Source organism: Hemitrygon akajei, chromosome 8 (assembly GCF_048418815.1).
Source record: "Hemitrygon akajei chromosome 8, sHemAka1.3, whole genome shotgun sequence".
Lineage (NCBI taxonomy): Eukaryota > Metazoa > Chordata > Chondrichthyes > Myliobatiformes > Dasyatidae > Hemitrygon > Hemitrygon akajei.
In genome coordinates this window covers 30,578,055-30,600,141 of record NC_133131.1, presented here as the reverse complement: position 1 = coordinate 30,600,141, position 22,087 = coordinate 30,578,055, and positions in this window count along the sequence as shown.

Genomic DNA, 22,087 nt, shown 5'->3' with positions numbered 1-22,087 from the left:
TAGAAATACTAACTACTAATTCCACTTTTAACTGTTTATATGTTTAGTTAGTTTCTATAGTTTGCTGTGTTTCTGTCGCTTGTCCATGCCTGCATCAGCCATGCCTCATTCTCACATAGCTTTTTCCATGTTCTCTTTTTAAAAAATTCAATAAACCTCATTTTTATCCCTCCACAGGTGGAATTTATGAACATTAAATCTTTGGGTTTAATTAACTTCGGTTAACTCCCGGGAGGGACTCGCATACTCTCAGTCGCTTCACGCCACGGAAACCAGCATAAGCCCATAAGGCTCGGGACAGACTTTAACTTTAACTAACATATACTTACTGCAATTCAGGCTTTTATTTGCTTATTTATCATCTATTGCATTGTACTTCTGCCTTAAGGTTAACAAATCTCACGACATTTGCCAATGATATTAAACCTGATTCTGATTGCAAGAGCTCAAAATCCGGCTTTGGCCATCCACGCAACAGATGCAACTCACTGGAGGAACTCCCCGCTGAGCTGGTCCAGTATGTTGTGTGTGTTGCTTGGACTTCCAGCATCTGCAGATTTTCCCTTGTTTGTGTTTGGCCATCTACGATTCACTTGACGATTGCATGCAGAGTGAGATTCCAAGAGTTTCATATCCAGTATTCTTTGGTCAGCATGGCATCTTGGGCAAGAGCTCTTCCAGGCATATTGGAAGAGAATAGTTAATATCCAACAAATCCTCATGACAACGGCAATTCTGCTGCAACACAAGCACTCAACTCTGGCCAAGGAAGCCCTGGGAATTCCACAGATGCAACAATGCATGCTGCGGCTTCATTCAGCAGAGTGACCTCGTCAAATCAGAATCGGGTTTATTGTCACTGGCAGGAGTTGTGAAATTTGTTGTTTTGTGGCTGCAGTACAGTGCAGGCCAAGCAAATGTGGGATCACTTAGGAAAGCAAGGAAAATCAACAAAGATGGGCTTAGGAGAAGTAAACAAATGAGTAAGACACATGAAACTACTCAGAGTACACAAAAACAAATACAGCATTTTAGTGTGTGAAATGTAAACCATCTGTTCGAATATCCATAACTAAAGCCAAATGCCAACTCATTCCTGTCTTCTGTTAGGGATCCATGTCGTGAAATGTGCAGGGTAAAGGAGGCCCTTACAGCCACTAATAATGTTCGTAGGTCTTGGGGATCATCACATCACTCTCAGTCCCTGTATCTCAGGTATCCTGTGGCTTGTCCTGCCCTGCTGCTCCACTAATGCATGGAGTTAGATACCCTTTGAGTGGGATTTCCTGTGCTCGGTGATTCTCCGACCTCCTGCCTCTTCTTTCCTTCAGCATCTGTGACGCAGCATCAGAACCAGATTTAATATCACCCGCAGACATCGTGAAGTTTGTCATTCTGTGGCAGCAGTACATTGCAATACATAGTAATTAAACTGCAAATTACATTAAGTATAAATACATAAAAGAGTGATGCAAAAAAAGCAGTGAGGTAGTGTTCATATGCTCAATAACCATTCAGAAATCGGATGGCAGAGGGGAAGAAGCTACTCCTGAATCGTTGAGTATGTGCCTTCCTCCCTGGTGGTAACAGTGAGAAAAGAGGGCATGTCCTAGTTGAAGGGGATCCTTAATGATGAAAGCCGCCTTTTTGAGGCGTCCCTCCTTAAAGACGTCCTGCATGTTATGGAGGCTAGTTCCCATGATGGAGCTGACTGAGTTTACAATTTTCTACAGCTTCTTTCAATCCTGTGCAGTGCCCCCCCCCCCCCACACCCCAAATACCAGATGGTGATGCCACCAGTTACAATGCTCTCCACGGTGCATCTGTAGAAATTTACGAGTGACTTTTGTCATGGTCCCCTCTGGCAATTCCCCACCTTGCTATTTCCTCAGTAATTGGGCCTCAAACCCCTCGTCTAATTTGCAATCATTCCCAGTTCCACTAATTACACACACCTGCTTTCCATCAGTAAATGCAGGATAAAAAAGCCTGGCATCACAACAAGGAGCTGCCACTTCAGTGGTCAACTCTTATATGAGTAACCTCGTTTCATGATTCTTTAGGACTGTCAGTTCTAAGTTCCGCATCACTTCCTGAATTCTCTATGTGAACCTTGTCACCGCATAAAGACTCTCCTGGAAACCTATTCCACGCTCGCTACGGTGCTAACGCCTCCCGACTCTGACTCTATGTCCTGCACTTGGGTTCGTCCCCAGCGACATCCTTACAACAACTCTTCATTTTCGTTAAGTGAACTAATATATTTTAAAATTGAAATAAATTGATTATTATTCCAAATCTACCTTAGATCATGAAAAAAGTGAAACTCAAATTTTTATTTTTCCTTATTGAATTTAGATTAGACAACAAGAAATATGTAAAGACAAAAATATATCTATCGGAAACAGAATCTGGTTTATTATCACTATCTCATATGATGTGAGTGGTGTTGTTTTGTGGCAGCAGTACAGTGAAAAGACATTGTACTATTATAAGTTACAAGAGAAATAAATAGTACAAAACAAAGGGATAATGAGGTAGTGTTCATCGATTCATGGACCACTTAGAAATCTGATGATGGATGGGAAGAAGTTGTTCCAAAATCATTGAGTGTGAGACTTCAGGCACTTCTCCGCAATGGTAGTAACAAATAGAGACCATGTCACTCATGGTGCAGAATACCTCCTTCTTGAGGCATTTCCTTTTGAAGATGTCCTTTTTATGGTGGAGAAAATTACGTCCATGGAAACTGCTGAGTCTACAGCCTTCTGCAGCTTCTTGAGATCTTATCCTTTCTCCTTACCAGGCTGCGGTGCAATCGTCAGAATGTTCTCCAATGTAGTGCCCATGTCAGGGTGAAACAGCCAACCACAACCTGTCGCTCCTAGCCTTCAGTTACCTTGTTGCCTTGTGTGTTTACTCTCTGCTCACGCTTTTGCGGCCCCTTGTGGCTTGTTATTTTGCAGTTTCTTATTAAAGTGATCAAACACTGCTCAATCGCTTCAGCTGCCCTGCGCTTGGGTCAAGCCTCCTCGACAGGACGAGTGAAGCAAGGCTGTGGATGGGAGCTGGGTTTGAGTAGGCTGCAGGTGATGAGTTGGAAATGACTGGCAGGTGATTCCTGTTGGAGACTGCAAGGTGCCTGCCAGTGCAGGCCTGACTGCTCATCTATAGAAACTTTTAAGAGCCTTTAGCAACAAACACAATCTCATCAAATTCCTAATGGGAATTACAAATCTACTTATGAATTAGCAACAGTAAGCAGTAACATGGATCTTTCAGATTGCTCCACCATTCAAAATGATCACGCCTTATATGTTTGTAATCTTAACTTGGCATACCCATTAACTTTTCATCCTCTTTCTCATCAAGAGTCCAATACCTCTACCTTAAGATATGCAAAGACTGTTCTTTGAGGAAGAGAGTTCCAAAGACTCAAAACATTTCTGAGAGAAAAATAAAGTACCTTATCATAAATTGTAAATGAGAGACTCTTAATTTTAAAGTGACTGATTGTCCCACAAGAGGGAATATCTTTTCTACATTTACCTTGTCAAGTCCACTCTAAATCGTATCATTTCCAGCCAAGACTCTCTCTCTCCTAAACTTCAGCTGATACTACACTGATCTGTCCAATGTGGCCTCATAAAACAGTATGCCCATTCCAAGTGGTAATCCTTGAAATGTTTTCAAATTGTTAGTATCCTTTCTTAAATAACGAGAACAATACTGCACACAATATTTCAGACGTGGTCTCACTAATGTCAGAGGTAACTGAAGTGCAAACTGCACTCTTTTGCTTTTAGGTCTCTTCACTATAAACAATAGGATTCTGTTAGCTTTCCTAATTAACTAGTGTATCAGTATATTAAGCCCTTTATTGGACAGGCAGATCCATTTGCATCTCAGAGTTCTGATACCTCTCACTATTCAGATAATTTGCTTCCTTTTGTATTTTCTCTGCCAAATTCAGCATAGTTTTTACCAAACTAATGGGTCTAAAATAGAATGCCTATATTGATGACAACATTATTACCTTGGATACAAGAATAATAAATACTATAAAGTAATTTTAAATGTAAAATCCAACTGAGATTGAGACAAGGCATTTTCTGGCTCTGTTAAATTGAATTATTGCGTTCTGTTAGAGTGTATTAAAAATAATTAGTTCCTATCCAATAAATCATACAAAATAACTCAGTATCATATGAGCTTCTATATATATTGGTTGTTACTATGAGCTTGTTAAATCATTATAACTAATTAAAATAATCCATGATATTACTCATAAATATATTTTTGTCAGATTAAAATATTAAGAGTATTAAATAGATAGCAGAAGCAGTAATTCAATTTTAAGATTCAAATGATTAAAAACCACCCAAGCATCTTGTGTATAATTATTCCCACAAGTAGAATATGCAGGATAAATTGCAAAGTTAACTGTTACTTTAAAACTGCTGCCACAAACAAAAACGAGAGTGCTGGAAGTCCTCATCAGGTCAGCCAGCAGCCACGGGGAGGGAAACAAAGTTTACTGCTGTGATAACTTGTCCCTGATATGAAACTTTGTTGCAGAGGAGTTGTCAGAATCAGTGCATGATGAGCCATTGGTCTAAGTAATCAAGTGTTCTCAACATCATGAGCCTATTCAACACTTTCACACCATTGCTAAATAGAGAACACAGGCGTCAAATCACATTCAGCTTTTTCTCTATAATGCCTCAAAGTTCAAGGTAAACTAAACTAATTGTCAAATCAGTCAAGGTCACACTGTTAACAGCTCAATGTTTATTATTCAGGTTAGTACAGTATATCAAATTATTTACTAACATTATTCATCTCAATCTTCACACTTACACTGCAATGATATTTGTGAGTCACTTACATACCTTTCCTTATACTTTGTTATAATTGTGCAACTTTTATCAATCACAGCTGTCTTAGTTTTGCCTGCAGCGTTTGTAGTACTATAACAGAGATCATCAAGCCTAGCATGGCCTGGTCATTCCATACAACACTTATTAGTCCATCTGGTTCAGAGTGAGTGTTTACCCATTAAATTGCTGAGAGAATTCAGGAAACATGAGGCCCAGCTAAAGAGCAATTGGTTTCGTTGATAGAACTTCCATCTCTTTAAGCATTCACGCCCTCCGCCACAGCACCATGAACTGTCCGCCTGCCATAGTGCCTGACAGCATCTCACAAACCTGCAACCTCTGCCACCAAGAGGGAGGGCAGCACGCGCACGGTAACGGCATCACATCCAGTTTCCCCCTCTAGTTCGTGCCACAGTCCTGGCTTCACTGCATTTTCAGGGCCCAGACCCGTCTGCTTAACAGAACTAATGGAGCACGTTCACCACCCTGACTGCAGCAAGTAAATCCTTCATCACCTTCTAAAAGGGAACCAGAGATGGCAGTAACCGTTCATCCTAACCGGATACCCAAACCAAACTTAAGAAAACTCACATCAGGTATTTCTGTCCATCATCACATACTACACTTGTCCACAGCTTGCTCTGCTGTCTGGGAGACTGGTTCTCAGAATTCCACTCAACAGGAAGTCAAGCTCCCATACCATCACACAAAGGGTAGAACCCCAACTCAACAGAGTTGATGGAGCATAGCAAGCTTAGCTGGAAGAAGTGATGGCAGCACCAACAAAACAAAAAAATATAATAGGCAGTTCTCCCTGTTGGGACATGAGGTATAAAGTTTAGAGTCTACTTGGTGGACTGCAAACCTTCAGTGATGTCACAGGAGACAGAACTAACCTATATCTTCTCCAGGAAATGTATTTGTAACAGATTAGGTTTCCAATCACTTTTATTTGCCATGTGGACTATTTCAGGATATGATTCAGAGCAGGGCTACATAAAAATGATGTCTTTCCTGACCGAGCATGAATTGCAGAACGTTAGTACTACAGAGATGGTTCAATATTCCCTGTTGAAGACTTGGCCTGAGGAACTGTGGGTCACAACCAATGGTTTCTAGCCCTTTGTAATGAATGAGTGGGAAATGATGGGCTGAGTGAGCTTGTGCTTTCATGAGAAGTCCTCTCATTGGAGGCACCGGCTTGCAGAATCCCTCTGATGATCCAATGGTGTGATCAACAAGTCCTTTGGTGGAGTCTGAAAGAGCAGCTGCAAATCCCTCATTTGCAACATCCCACTGTTGATCCCATTGGCCTTTAATAATCCTTGGTTAGGCTGCCCTTGACTTAGTAGGTTTACGTCAAGTAAGAAGTTGCAACTACAGATCACCTATGTCTGAATAACCATATCAGCTTGCCACACAAGCAAACTATTACAGTTCCTCCCTACAAAGAAACTTCCATTGCCCAAACCATTTGCAAGTCAAAAATGTGCTTGCCCAGCAGTCTACTTAAATAAAACATAAGCCAATATGTAATTAAACCAGGGTGTTTAACTCATCCTTTTGGACATGGTCATTACCCAAACCACAGAAGATGTCTGCAGACACACAGCAACTGACAAATCCATCCCGTCACTCTCCCAAACACTTGTTTGTATGAACAGGATGTATGTAAGTTGATTAGACATAACCTAGGGAGACATAATCTCAGATGACAATGAGCAAGTGCACAGGAGTGAGATAGATCAGTTGATTGAGTAGCACCATAACAACAACCTTGCACTCAACATCAGCAAGACCAAAGAACTGATTGTGGACTTCAGGAAGGAGAAGTTTGGCAAACACACACTAGTCCTCACTGAGGGACCAACAGTGGAAAGGGTGAGCAGCTTCAAGTTCCTGGGTGTCAACATCTCAGAGGATCTAAACTGGGCCCAACAATCACAAAGAAGGCACACCAGTGGCAATACTTCATATGGAGTTTGAGGAAATTTGGTGCATCACCGAAGACTCAAGCAAATTTCTACGGATGTACCGCGGAGAGCCTTCTGACTGGTTAACTCACTGCCTGGTTTGGCGGCTCCAGTGCACAGGATCAAAAGAGACTGCAAAGAATGTAGACTCAGGCATCTCCATCAGGGTGCTAGCTGGGGACATCTTCAAAAGGACATACCTTAAGAAGGCACCATCTATTATTAAGGACCTCACCATCCAGGGCATGCCCTTTTAACATTTCTACCATCAGGGAGGAGGGACAGAAGCCTGAAGGCACACATCCAATGTTGGAATAGCTTCTACCACCCACCCCCAATATCAAATTTCTGAATGGTCCATGGAACTATTAACACTACCCCACTAACAGTACCCAGACAGTGGAAAACATCCTATATTGTCCCGGTACCGAAGAAACCACAACCAAAGGAGTTGAATGACTTCAGACCTGTTGCCTTGACGTCGCACGTGATGAAGACCATGGAGCGGCTGATAATACAGAATCTGAGGCCACAAACCAGGCACGCCCAGGATCCTCTTCAGTTTGCGTATAAGGAGAAGGTGGGAGTGGAGGATGCTATCATGTATTTGCTGCACAAATCACTCTCTCACCTAGATGGGGCCAGTTGTGCTGTGAGGATTACATTCCTTAACTTCTCTAGTGCCTTTAACACCATCCAGCCCAAGATCTTAAGGCACAAACTAACGGAGATGGGAGTAGACTCTCACATGGTGGATTGGATAGTGGACTACTTGACAGATAGACCTCAGCATGTGCGGTTGGGAGACTGTAGGTCTGACACGGTGGTCAGCAGCACAGGAGCGCCACAGGGAACCGTACTCTCTCCGGTCCTGTTCACCCTGTACACATCAGACTTCCAATATAACTCGGAGTCCTGCCATGTGCAGAAGTTCGCTGATGACACGGCCATAGTGGGGTGTGTCAGGAATGGACAGGAGGAGGAGTATAGGAAACTGATACAGGACTTTGTGATATGGTGCAACTCAAACTACCTGCGTCTCAATATCACCAAGACCAAGGAGATGGTGGTGGACTTTAGGAGATCTAGGCCTCATATGGAGCCAGTGATCATTAATGGAGAATGTGTGGAGCAGGTTAAGACCTACAAGTATCTGGGAGTACAGTTAGACGAGAAGCTAGACTGGACTGCCAACACAGTTGCCTTGTGCAGGAAGGCACAGAGTCGACTGTACTTCCTTAGAAGGTTGGCGTCATTCAATGTCTGTAGTGAGATGCTGAAGATGTTCTATAGGTCAGTTGTGGAGAGCGCCCTCTTCTTTGTGGTGGCGTGTTGGGGAGGAAGCATTAAGAAGAGGGACGCCTCACGTCTTAATAAGCTGGTAAGGAAGGCGGGCTCTGTCGTGGGCAAAGTACTGGAGAGTTTAACATCGGTAGCTGAGCGAAGGGCGCTGAGTAGGCTATGGTCAATTATGGAAAACTCTGAACATCCTCTACATAGCACCATCCAGAGACAGAGAAGCTGTTTCAGCGACAGGTTACTATCGATGCAATGCTCCTCAGACAGGATGAAGAGGTCAATACTCCCCAATGCCATTAGGCTTTACAATTCAACCGCCAGGACTTAAGAACTTTTTAAAAGCTATTATTAATGCTTTTTGAGATAGTGATTTAGATGCATATCATATTTTTTACTGAGTTAAGTATTGTATGTAATTAGTTTTGCTACAACAAGTGTATGGGACATTGGAAAAAAAAGTTGAATTTCCCCATGGGGATGAATAAAGTATCTATCTATCTATCTATCTATCTATCTATCTATCTAAAACACAGCACGGTAATGTAGTCATTAGCACAGTACAGGCAACACGGGTTCAATTCCTGCCACTGCTTGTAAGGAGGTTATACGTTCTCCCCGTGACTGCATGGTTTCCTCCCACAGTCCAGAGATGTGCGAGTTGGTAGGTTAATTGGTCTTTGTAAATTGTCCCATCATTAGGCTAGGGTTAAATTGGGGGATTGCTAGCTGCCGTGGCTCGAAAAGACAGAAGGGCCAATTCCACACGGTCTCTCAAAAAATAAATAAATTTCTGTCTTGCACTGTGCTGCTGTAAGAATAACAAATGTCACAACATATATCCATGATAATAAACCTGATTCTGACCGGTATGAGTTATCTGATTCAACTTTGCAAGAGTTGCCACAGACTTGGACCCCAAATTTGAACCTCCGCTACCCTGCGTTCAAACTGCGGAGAAGGCATGCACCTTCCACTCTCGAGGCTTCCCAAGTACTCTTCCTGCTAAGAAACGAGCTGCTCATTTAATCCCCCACGACAGGCAAGAATGCTGAGCCCTGCAAAACTTTTAGCTTAGTGCTTCAGTGTCTCGATGCTTCAACACTGCCATCATATGGAACTCTGATCCGATCTGCTGCAGTTATTATTGAACCCTTGTTTTCTGAGGCATGACACTGCCACAAGCCGCAAGTCACAATATATGAAAGATATCAAATAGGAAGCTTTGGGGCGTACAATGTTTATACAGACCATTCATCTGGCTGAAGGTATTATAATATTTTATTGTTCTATAATATTGTTAATTGTTTCAAAAACAATTACAAGTTAGTTCAGTCTTTTAAGGATATGGGTGGGGGAAGTGGAGACATGCCTCTACCTAAAGAGGGGTAAGATGCTCCATCCCTCTACCAGCCCGCAGATTGCCCTTGGACAAGGTGTAACACCTGCTTAGCCTCCCCTCTTCCACCCCCCCCCACCCCCCAGCTCGATCAGGGTCACATGAAGCCATGGCGGCAGGTGGTGGATGGTCACATGAGCAGCCGGAGCATATCACAAGCCCTAGTTATGTGACCACTGATGCCAAGCAGACGACCTCTGAAGAGTATTGATAATGGCTGGGCTCACCCGTCTTGTAAAGACACTGCCCAGAAGGAGGCAATGGAAAATCACTTCTGTAGCGAAATTTGCCAAGAACAATCGTGGTCATGGATAGGGATGGTAGATGGAAGACCCTGATCACCCATGTGACGCAGCATGGGTGATGATGATGATGATGATGATGGCTATCCAGGCTAAATTAGTAGATCAAGTTGCAGGTGTTGGGCATGCCTGGCTGAGGTAACCACTATTGAATGTTCTAACCTTTGCAAGATAAAGGGAAAGCCCCCAATCAGTACATCCACCATGAATTCTTAATGCTCTTCTTAAGACAGTGAAATAAAAAGGTTTTTTCTTCTTTAGGAATGAGGCTTGGACTCATAGATAGAATATTCAATCACAGGTCAACATTTGAATATGTTGTACTATCAATCCTCCAACAGACCAGCAGGGAGTTTGGCCTTTACCTGATCCTCAGAACCCTTGACATAATGTAAAGTTGGTTAAGATCCTTAGAACCCTTAACATAATGTCAAGGCCCTGCAAAGCTGGGTCAAGTGCTAATTTCCAGAAACCACGTACAATCTGCTGGAAACTCACTGGGTTAAGCAGCATCTGTGTGAGGAACTGAATTGTCAATGTTTCCAGACAAAACCCATGAAGCTGTTCGACTGCTCCAGATTCCAGCATCTGCAGCCTCTGACACCTCTGCTAGTTTCCAGAATAGGCGTGCTGCAGTCGCACTCACAATACTAGTAAACCTACAGGTAACACACACAAAATGCTGGTGGGACGCAGCAGGCCGCAGCGCTGTCGACGTTTCGGGCCGAGACCCTTCGTCAGAACAGACTCCAAAACCTACAGGTGCTTGCTTCCGTAATGTATTTCTTTCAATTTCAATATTTTACATAATTTGCAACCACTATAACTAACATGAAATATAAAACTGATTTTACAGATTATGTACTTGAGAGGGTAAGAAAAATGAAAGTGAAGGACGCTTGGGTTTAGGCTCAATTTATAACTGGACAGGGGCACTTGTACCCTTAGGCATTTTAAACAAGCTAGTATAAAACTCGTTCAGCTCCATCTTCATTATTTATTCTTATTGATTTTATGCATTTACTATTTTTATTCATTACTCTTTTTCTCCAGTGGGTCTTGATTGTAACTGCAGTACACTAACTAAAAAATGTGTGGGATGGCAATTACTTTTCACATTCCAGTCAAACTGTTGAAGTAGAAGATGAAATCATGAGAAGAGAATTGATAATTTAGTTCACTCGTTTTCCCACCTTTGTTGTATGTTAAGCATTTAAACACTCATATATCTGGCTATCTTAGGTGAGGCCATTTATCAGTTAGACAAAGAAATATGTAACTAAGCAACACCATATCCTGAACAGTAACTGTACTGATGACTTGTCCAAAGTTAGGTCTCTGCCTTTGAATGCTTGCAGGCTCTTCTCCCTAGGGTGGGTGAGGATGTCATGGGCAGAGCATCTAAGGGGAAATATTCAAGGGGAATCTGAGGAGAAATTTCTTCACTCAGAGAGTAGTGCTATTGCTATTGCAAGTGGAAGAAATAGATGTGGTTCATTTGTAACATTTAAAAGAAGTTTGGATGAGTACATTGAAGAGAAAGGTTTGCAGGGAATGGTCCAGGTGCAAGTAGATGGGACAAGACAAAAGATCAGGTTAGTTTGGATGAGATAGGCTGAAGGGCCTGTTTTATGTTGTCATACTCATTGACTATGACTCTTTAGAGTGAAACTTATCCCCAACTCCTGTTGAACTAGATGCACTAGGAAAGCATTGTAGGCAGGGACCTGTGTTCATTCTATCTCTTGTGGAAGGATCATATGGGATCATAACTTCTCAGAGATAAAGTGTTACAGGTGGAAACATTGCAACCATCTCTCCATTAGATTCTGGTGTACTTCTGCTCAGATCCCATATCATCGCTATTGTAGAGGTAGGCTTGGCGAGGGTTAATAACTAGTAAAACAGCATGCAGCTTATAATGATATGTTAGCAAAGAACCACTGATAAGATCCAACAATAGAGAAATGGGTTTCAGTTGTAACTGCACCAAGATATAGAAGCTCGATGAGTATGTTACAGCACACTATAATTACTGTGGTTGAAACTTTGATTTGCTATTAACTAAGTTAGACTTACAAATAACAGTTTTATTCTGTAACTAATACCTAGTTTTATTGCTAATTAAGTCTTTTAAGTCATCATTGGAGAAATGAACCATCAAAACTTTGTTAATTCAACTTTCTGTGTAATGATGTATAATATGTGTAGAAGTGTCTAAGACTGCCATGAAATCATGCTCAGCTAGATCAGCTTTTACTACTCTCGTGGCATGCACCAATTTCAATAAATCACCTGTTGCTCAGACATCAGTTATGTGTTGCTTTTCTTGTTTGCTCCTGCACTTGCTGACATACATCTCTGCACCAGCCAGTGCCCTCTCAGTTAACTGTCTCTGGGTTAATGCTTGCAATCTTTAGTACTTGGGACTCAGGGTGCTTCTCGGGCCTGTAGTAATCAAAACCACCTTGAACAGGGCAATCATTGCATAATGGCGTGCAAGAAACAGAGAAACAAATTACAATATGACGGTGCATAACTTGAATCTAGAGAAAGCGAGCGTATTGCTGTTCTAAGGTGGCCTTCTCCAAAGGAGACAGGTGTTTCTAATTTGTGCTCTGTGTGGAATTTCTTCTCCTAATTTATATGCATTTAGTTAAAGACTCAGAATCAGGCCTTGAGCCAACCCAGTCAGTGCCGTCAAGTGCACATTTATATGACTCCGTTCTTTTAATTTTTCCCATATTTCATTAACTCTGCCAAGTTCTGCCATTCAACTCCATACTTGATGCAACTTAAAGTGGCCAACTAGCACAGTTATGCAATTGTAGTGTGTGTGTAGGCCTCCATTAGTCTCGATAGACCATGGATTTGCACTTGGAAAGTTTCCAGGGTGCAAGCCTGGGCAAGGATTTTTTTTATGGAGGACCAGCAGTTGCCCAAGCTGCAAGTCTCCCCTCTCCATGCCACCGGTGCTGTCCAAGGGAAGGGCATTAGGACCCATACAGCTTGGCACCGGAGTCGTCACAGAGCAGTGTGTGGTTAAGTGCCTTGCTCAAGGACACACACACAGCCTCAGCCAAGGCTCGAACTGGCGACCTTCAGATCACTAGACCAACGCCTTAACCACTTGGCCACGCCCCAGCGGTTATGCAACTAGTACTTTTAGAAAGTCGGAGTTTTTTTTTAAGGGTGAGAAATTACAAGGAGTCACGAAGCATGGAAACTATGGAAACAGGCCCTTTCACCTACCAAGTCAATGCTGTCCATCAAGCAGCCATTTACATTAATTCTACACCATTTCATTCTGCCCACATCCCATGAACACCACCCCCACCCCTCAAGTTTCCACTCTCCTACACACTTGGTGCAATTATCCTACCAATCCTAGATGGCTTTGGGATGTGGGGAGAATCCAGAGCACTATTTGGTCATAAGGAGAGCCTGCAAACTCCACACAGACAGCACTGGATTAAGCCTGGGTGTCTGGGGCCATAAGGCTGCAGCTCTACTTGCTGCATCGTTGTGCTGCCCCACTATCTGGAGTGCTATTGCACATAAATCACTGTGAGTTAACAGATAGGTTGGACAAGCAAACAGCATGCAGGAACTTATTGCAAGAAGATTTGAAAACTTTTGCTCCAATCATACAGGGCCCTAGTGAGACCACATCTCGGAGTGCTGTGAAGTGATCTAGAGTCCCTGCCTTGGCAGCAGAGGAAGCACAGTGAAGGCTGACCAGATTGATTCTTCTGCTGTTATGTCTAGGGCTGAAAGAACACATGCAGAATCACAGGCATATACCTAGCAGCCATGCCATGTGTCAGTAGGAAATATCATAAAATAATTAAACCTATAAAATCTTTAGAAAATATATATCTTGGATATATACCTCAAGAATGGTTGAAAAGAGATAAATATTTAATGAATATACTGTTGGTGGCTGGTAAAAAGACTCTTACTAGGAAATGGTTATCACAGGAGAGCCCAACTTTAAATACGTGGATGGAAATTACAATGGACATTTACAAAATGGAGAAGATAACAGCATCTGTTAATCATAAGCTGGAACAATTTGATTCATACTGGGAAAAATGGTTTAACTACATAATGCCTCATAGGCCTGATTTTATTCTCACAAATCAATGAATCCGTTGTAAAAAAAAGATCACTCCCTACTTGTACATAGTTCTTTCCTTTTGCTTGTTTTTTCTTTCCACTCTTTTCTATAAGTGTATACCCCAGATAAATACTTCGTGGAGATTTTGTGATATATATGATTATATGATGTATATGTACAATGTCTGAAATACATCTTATGGGAATGTTTGTTTGATGAACTTCAATAAAAAAATAAATTACAAAAAAAAATATGGCAAGGATAACATTTGTATATTACACTGAATGTTTGATTTATCACAGTACAAAGATCCATGAGATGTAATGAAAGAGTTACTAAGTTATGTAGAGCAGACACCAGAACTGAACGCACATTACAATCCCATAGACAAATTTTGGAGTTTGTACCATAGAATGGCAGCCTTACCTTGTCACTTCATCTTCCTTATGAAGTTATATTTTGTCCCACCTCTTCCTTGGGTCCTGTCAGTAGTATAGACCTCCGATCTGATGGATCGGGAGATATTGATCCAGAGGTTATTTGGAAGTTCAGAATACTGTAATGATGGCTATTTTATTAGGTGTTCATTATAATGAAAAATAATCCACTCACTATACTGTAAGGGAGAGAGAGAGAAAGCCAAGGAGGAGAACAGAGAAAGGAGAAACAACAAAACTTTATAATAACAACTAGCTCACTAGAGAGACAAGACCATAAGACATAGGAGCAGAGTTAGCCTGTCAAGCCTGCTCCGCCATTCGATCATAGCTGATCCCGGATCCCACTCAACCCCATATACCTGCCTTCAATCAGGAAGCTATCTATTTCCCCTTTAAATATACCCACTGTCTTTGCAGAGCGTTCCACAGATTCACTACACTCTGGCTAAAAAAAAAATCCTCCTTGCCTCTGTTATAAATGGTCGTCCCTTAATTTTGAGACTGTGCCCTCTAGGGCTGGACTCCCCTCACCATAGGAAACATCTCTCCACATCCACTTATCTAGTCCTTTCAGCAGTCAGTAGGTTTCAATGAGAACCCCCCGCATTCTTCTAAATTCCATTGAGTACAGGCCCAAAATTGCCAAATGCTCCTCATATGTTAATCCCTTCATTCCTTGGATCATCCTCATGAACCTCCTCTGGACTCTCTCCAATGACAACACATCCTTTCTGAGTTATGGGGCCCAAGATTGTAGACAATACTCCGAGCGCGGCCTAAAGCACATTCCAGTGATAAAAGGTAAGCTATGAAGTAATCCGGTTCCCTGGTGTGACATAGGCCGCAGAGAAACTTCTAGAAAAATACTGATTCAGCTACAGCACAATTGCTGACGATTCACTGAACAATTACTCACATACAGGTGATTATATTAAGCCAGCATAGGAAAATGAAACTACAAGGAAAATAACACTGTAATCAAAGAAAACCCCAGCTACCAACATCGGATAAAGAACTTCAGACCCGAAACAGTGAACTTGTTACTCGGCAACGCTGCCAAATGTTTCAACCATTTTGCGTCTTTGTGCCAAAATCCAAGATGTGGATCATTGCTTCTATACCAGGGAAATCCATACAGACATCTATTGAAATGAGACCTAGGTGCTGTGTACTCATTACTTAGCATACCTGCTTTGCTTTAGACCTCATATTCACCACATTTATCTGATCCTTTCTAGCCTCCACTGTATATCTATATATACATTCATTTATAATATATCTGTTCCTTTTAAATATTTGTCCAGGTAGTCATTTTCCCTTTTCAACTGGCCCATATCTTTAAGCTTGGGCCGTTTGCCAAATTGCCTGGCATCCATCATTACCGACGCTCCTGGCACCAAATCAAACCTTCATTGAGCTTAAAGTAATAACACACACACTGAGCTGTCACAGGGGAATTATAGACAGTCAGCTCAATATGCTTTTGGTTAGCTATGCGCTCACAGCTAGCCATTCCGGTTACTACTTCATCAGGATAGAACAATCAATCCTGTAATGCGTACCATTGTACAAGAGCATATTGATTTATATTGGAATAATACAACAGTTAAGATCTGCTGTAAGAACTCAGACTAGAATATTTATTGTACATTGAATCAATGGGCAATTAACAGGTGGCTTTTATTAGGATAAGAGGAAGAAAATGTGGATTGTATAACTATAATTATCAGAGCATTAGCCTGGCTATAGAGTGCCAGGTTTACATCAAGCTTCTGCTGAGCCAACAGCAGCAGAACTGAGAACCAACCAAGAGAAGTAACTCCCAGGGTTTCCGTGCATGGGGGAGAGGAGCTCAGCGTCCAATTGCCCGGCCAAAAAAAACTCTCAGACATCAGACAGAGGAAGGCAGATGCTGAAACCTGAAACCACTTGAGAAGTGCTGGGGGGAACTCAGCCAGCCAAGCAGCATGTGTGGAAACAAAAAGCAAGACAAGGACCTTTCTTCAGAAGAGAGGAAGATCTAACATTCGGGACACTCTCCCCCCGCCCCCGCCAACCCCCCAGCAATCAGCAATGTAGGCTGCCCCATCAGCTTTTATGTCACCACTGACATGCCCTTCTTTCGTTGTATTGTGACACCTCTTTCACAAGGTTCATAACTCGTAATAAATCAAGGCAGTAATTAAGAATGAGAGTGAGGTTTCCTCATTACCAAGCCACATCATCCTGTCTGCAAGTTGCACAAATGGCTGTTAATTCATTTTGGATTCCATGCTTACTGGAAATCAATGCCCTGCTAATGACATCCATTCACTTACAAACATGATTTATTACTAATTATCTTCCTTGTGTATTTACACTATACTATCTACAGAGGTGCCAATAAGGCCAGTGTGTTGCATGGATTTCGTTGCACTGGCTGCAGGTGATCTGCAGTGAGCCCAAGGGCCACTTAGCAACCATTGTAAATGGCACTCATTACTATAATAGAAGCATGCCTACAGCACTAAGGGGATAAGGAATAAAACCCCAAGCAAATTATAACAAGATCTTGGTTATTGGTGCTTACAAAGCCCAGGTGAAGATACACTCGCAAGTGTTCAATAAGCCCTCCAGTAATATTAAAAATCTCTTTTCTTTGCAATGCACTGAGCTAACTGGAACTGCTGTTTGAGACAAGTTATCACTCCTTGGTAGTACAGCACCTGGACTCTTTGTCCCACTCTCATCGGGGAAGGAAGGGGTTACGGTGCAGGATTAGTTACTTCCCCCAAGCCGACAGGCTGATCAGCTCTTCCACGCATTAACCCACCCCACCACCCCTGGCCCCCATTACCACCAAATACACATCACCTAGTGTCACATTATGCACATACAACCACTCTGTGTATGTTAACAGCTACTTATAAAATTGTGTTACTTGGAAGATTGCGTTTTTACATATTTATTGTGGGGTTTTCAGCTTTTTCATAATTCTCTTTATGCTTAATGTGCTTTTATGCTGCTTCAGATCTGGAGTAACAATAATTTTTTCTCCTTTACACTTGTGCATTGAAGAATGACAATAAGCAATCTTAAATCTTGAATCTTGAAAACTGACAATCTGACACCTCTGGAACTTTGTGCTGGAGGTCTCACTGGTTTCCCAGACTGCTCTTATTAATACTGAACACACGTCAATTTCACTTTTATCAGTGTTACAGAGCATTTTAATGAGTTAATATATTTATAATAGATTTTCCACTGAACCTTGCGAGTTTAAAAGGAGCAGATAATGTAAACACACTGAGGACACCCACTCCAGCCACAGACGCACCCACATTCCTGACCCCTGATGTGCCAAACCCCAGTTCTGACTCCGGTTACACGCATGACCACAGCCCGGACCGCGGCCCCACTCTAGACCCTCATTTCTGGCTGCCCCATCCCACATGCACAATGGGGCCCCAGTTCACATTCCAGACTAATCCAACAGCCAGATGCCAAATCAGGGGTTCCAAACAGTTCAGTAATGGATTATCAGAACTTTTCTGTAGCTTTCTCCATGTTGGCAGTCCTGTTCTATAGGGATGTAGGGATGCAGGTAATGTATTCCAGGATTCATCCCTTTCTGGGTGAAAAAAGACTACTCAAATCTCCTCTAACTCTCTTAACCTTTACCTAAATCTAGGTCCTCTAGTGATACTTACCTCTGATATGGTTAATAGTTTCATCCGTGTTTTTACCTTGTTTTATGTGGGTGGAGATACATCTCCAGAGGGAGGGGTAAGCATTATCAGATGTTGATGAAATTAATGTCAGGTTGGAGGCTACCCAGATGGAAAATGAGGTGTTGTTCTTCCAACCTGAGAGTAACCTCATCGTGGCGGTAGAGGAAGCCATAAACTAACATGGGAATGAGAAGTAGAATTAAAATAGTTGGCCACCAGGAAATCCTGTTTTTTTTTATGTGGATAGACCAACGGTAATCAAAAAAACGATATCCTAATCTACATCGGGTCTCACCAATGAAGAAGAAGCAGCTTCGGAAGTAACCTGAGGGTAGACTACCCTAACAGGTTTGCTGATGAAGTGTTACCTAAACTGAACTGGGGCTCTGAACGGAGGTGAGGGAGGAGGTGAACGTGCAGGTGTAGCACTTCTTCCGTTTGTAGGGATAAGTCCCAGGAGGGAGATTAGTCGGGAGGGATGAGTGGACAAGGGAATGGAAAAGGGAGCACTCCCTGCAGAACGCAGAGAGTGGGGCGGAAGTAAAGATGCTTTTGGTGGTAGGGTCCTGTTGAAGATGGCAGAAGTTGTGGATAATGATGTGCTACATGTAAGGACTCATGGGGTGCTAGCTGAGGACAAGAGGAATTCTATTCCCATTAAGCAAAGGGAAAATGATGTAAGGGTGGATGTTTGGGAAATGGAGGAGATGCAAGTGAGAGCCAATAAGCACATCATTCTCCGCAGCTTCCGCCATCATCTCCAGCATTTTGTGCATGTTACAAAAGGCATCTTACCCCTGTTCCACACCAGGATGTAATGAGGACTTCTTAAGTAAACAGACAGTGATCAAAGATCCCTCCATGACCACCCTTTTCCATCTGAATCAATTCATCTCCAGTCACTTTTGTCACTTTAATTCTCCATCTCACTCCTATTCAACTTGTATGATCTCTCATATGGTCCAGTTCTGATGCAAGTTCATCAACCCAAAATATTTCTTTCTGTACAGATGCCGAATTACCTGCAAATTCCAGCATTGTCTGCATTTATATTAGAGTTCCCACTTTTCTCTTCCAATGTTTACAGTTCCAGCATTGTTTTTGATTTCGTTTTGTTACCTGACCTCTCTTCCTCTGATTTTATTCATCTTTTGTTACGCCTCCTCAGACAGATCATCTCTGCTTTAACAAACCTTCCCAGTCCTCTCATCAATACTTGTATCATTTAGTCTCTTGGTTGCTACCCTACCGTATTCATTCACACCAGTCTCTCCTGCTTCCCTGAAACTTCAGTTATATTTGATTTACAAGTTCTTTCATTTCCAACGAAAGGTCAGTAATCTGAAGCGTTAACTTTGCCTCTCTCGTCCTGATCTGCTGAATATTCACAGAATGCTCTGCTCAATGTCACTGGCAATTCCAGGTCACTGTTCGAGATACTGTTCAAATATCCCAATCAGAGCACAGTACAGCACAGGAACAGGACTTCAGCCCACGACGTCAGTGCTGTGTGACGCCGCATTAAAATAATCCCATCTGCTTGCACATGATCCATACCTCTCCATTCCCCGCATGTTCACGTGACCCCCTAAGTGCCCCTTAAACACAGCTATGGTGCTTGCAAAGCCATTATCATTTTATGTCACCTACAGTGCAGGGTAATTGCTAAAGAACCAGATCTCTAACAATAACCTGGAACTGCAGGTGACATAAAAGCAGGTCTTTAGGTAACTACGGAGACGGTGGTTTCTCAGATGGGTTATTTCATCAGTTTCTTTATAGTAACAGTAACTAAAACCTGGCAGCAACTTACTCCTGGGTAAGGCGTCTAGCCACACTTCTCTCCCTTGATTCTGTCACTCTACAAAACCTCCAGAATCCTTTCCTCATTAGTAATTCAGTGTTATTGCTGGGTAAGATTTTTCCCCACCACCAATTGGTTGGTTTACCGGAGCATGGTTCGAACTGAACAATATGGCTGAAAATATAAGCCAGGCAAATCAGTGTGTTTTTGGATGTAGGAACCCAGAGTGTGGCATAGGAGCCATGCACCTGTTCTCTACATGCACTGTGTTCTGTGTTGACCATTTATTATGGTAACTCGTCACATGAGCAGGGAGTGCTGTAAAAGCAAAGAGAATAAATTGCGTGTTCAGGCTTTGTTCATGGCAGTTTGAGGCTGGCAACTGACAGTTGACTGTTCAGTTATGCTTAACTTACACTTGGGTACGCGTAAGTTTCATGGCTTCAAGATTGTATGTTTGCTAATTGATAATAAAAGGTCAAATGCACATTTTCGACTTTTGGAGGTGAGGGCGTTTCATGCAAGTATAACACATCTGTGGGCGTCACCGTGGGCAGTAATTGGTTTGATCAGCAATGGTCGCTACAGTATGATACAGTCATTATCTGAGACTGGACATATTTCACTACCTATGAAGTAACGGCATTGTGAAGATTGCAATGCTTATTGCTCTAGCAGCGTGCCTTCGAGTACCCCATTACTATATTCTAGTAATGTCCTGATGAAGAGTCTCTTATTCCCCTCCGTAGATGCTGCCTGACTTGCTGTGTTTCTCCAGCACTTTCTTTGCTTGGCCCAAGATTTCCGGCACCTGCAGAATCTCTGGTGTTGGTGAAATGTGTTACAGCCAACAGAGTCTGAGGTTGGGCTGGAGCCAGCCTGCAAGTGTCACCACACATCCCAGTGCTACAACGCGCCAACCTACAACAAGCAACAACAGCAGAAGTATCCTGTTCCCAACACCTCCCCCGACCCGCACACACAGACAGGCATTGTAACCTGTGAAAATACCTTGCAGGAATCTTTCAACAGTTTTGCAAACACTTCCATGCAAACTTGAAGCATCCATGCTAAATATCTTCTAGTTTAGCTTGATCTCTCTACACTGGAAACAAGTGTTCAACGTGGATGGCTCTCTTAGATATCAGTCTTGGTCCATTAGGGTAATCAGCTACCATCATTGGTATGTTTATTTGTCTAAGGTTGTAACTCACTAAACATTTCCTCTGGACTAAGGAGTTCAATACTTCATCTGAAAATGTTTTCAAGTTCACTGTATTGTCAGTCATTCCTGGCTGAACTCACTAAGACAAAGCATTGCAAGCAACTTTACCATGACTGAATGATTTGTTGCTGGATTGATGCTCTTGTTAATATATTGACACATCCTGAAGATGGTCTGCCAGCCAACACTCTAACTACAGCACTGGTCCTGCAAGAGCTCAATTCTCAATTGTTTTCATCCACTTCAGCACTGCCTAGATTTGGATCTGAGGCTTTTTGCTGCAAAAGCTTCACTTCTGTGACAGATCATGCCATTAGAATTGTGTTTGCTAATTCTCTCAGTTTTAGACTAACACCTTGGGGAAATAAATGCCTTTTTTGTCAATTAAAGCATATTGCATTGTCATGCAGGGGATGGATTTTATTATATCTGTAGCAGCCTGTCCTGGTGATTTAGTTTAGCTTCAACATTGAAATGATCTCCTTTATTACTGCCCTAAACAGTAAACTGCAGTTGTATGTGAACTGTGGATTGGAAAAATCCATTACCATCCTTCAATCCCATTTTACATTTCAAGTGGCAACTTCGTGCAAAAGATCTGAGAGGAAATTTTGTCCATTCAATAACTTTGATCAACCTCACTTAATGACTAAGCCTTAACAGAACTTGTTATTTGTGGCTTAATCGTTGAATGAACATGGTCTACAAAAGTACCGATGATTCATTACCAAGGGAGGTCCTTCAATAGCAGAGCACACTTGATCTCTGATTCCTAGCTCCAAACATACAATTTGCCCCAGTGTTTGAGGGCTGAGGATTGAAATGATTGAGTGAAGTTTTGCACCACCAATCAAAGCTTCTTTTGCTCTTTGTGACATGAGAAGATACTCTGATGTTTTTGAATCCAGCTTTTTTGTTCCTGCATTGCTTTACTTAAG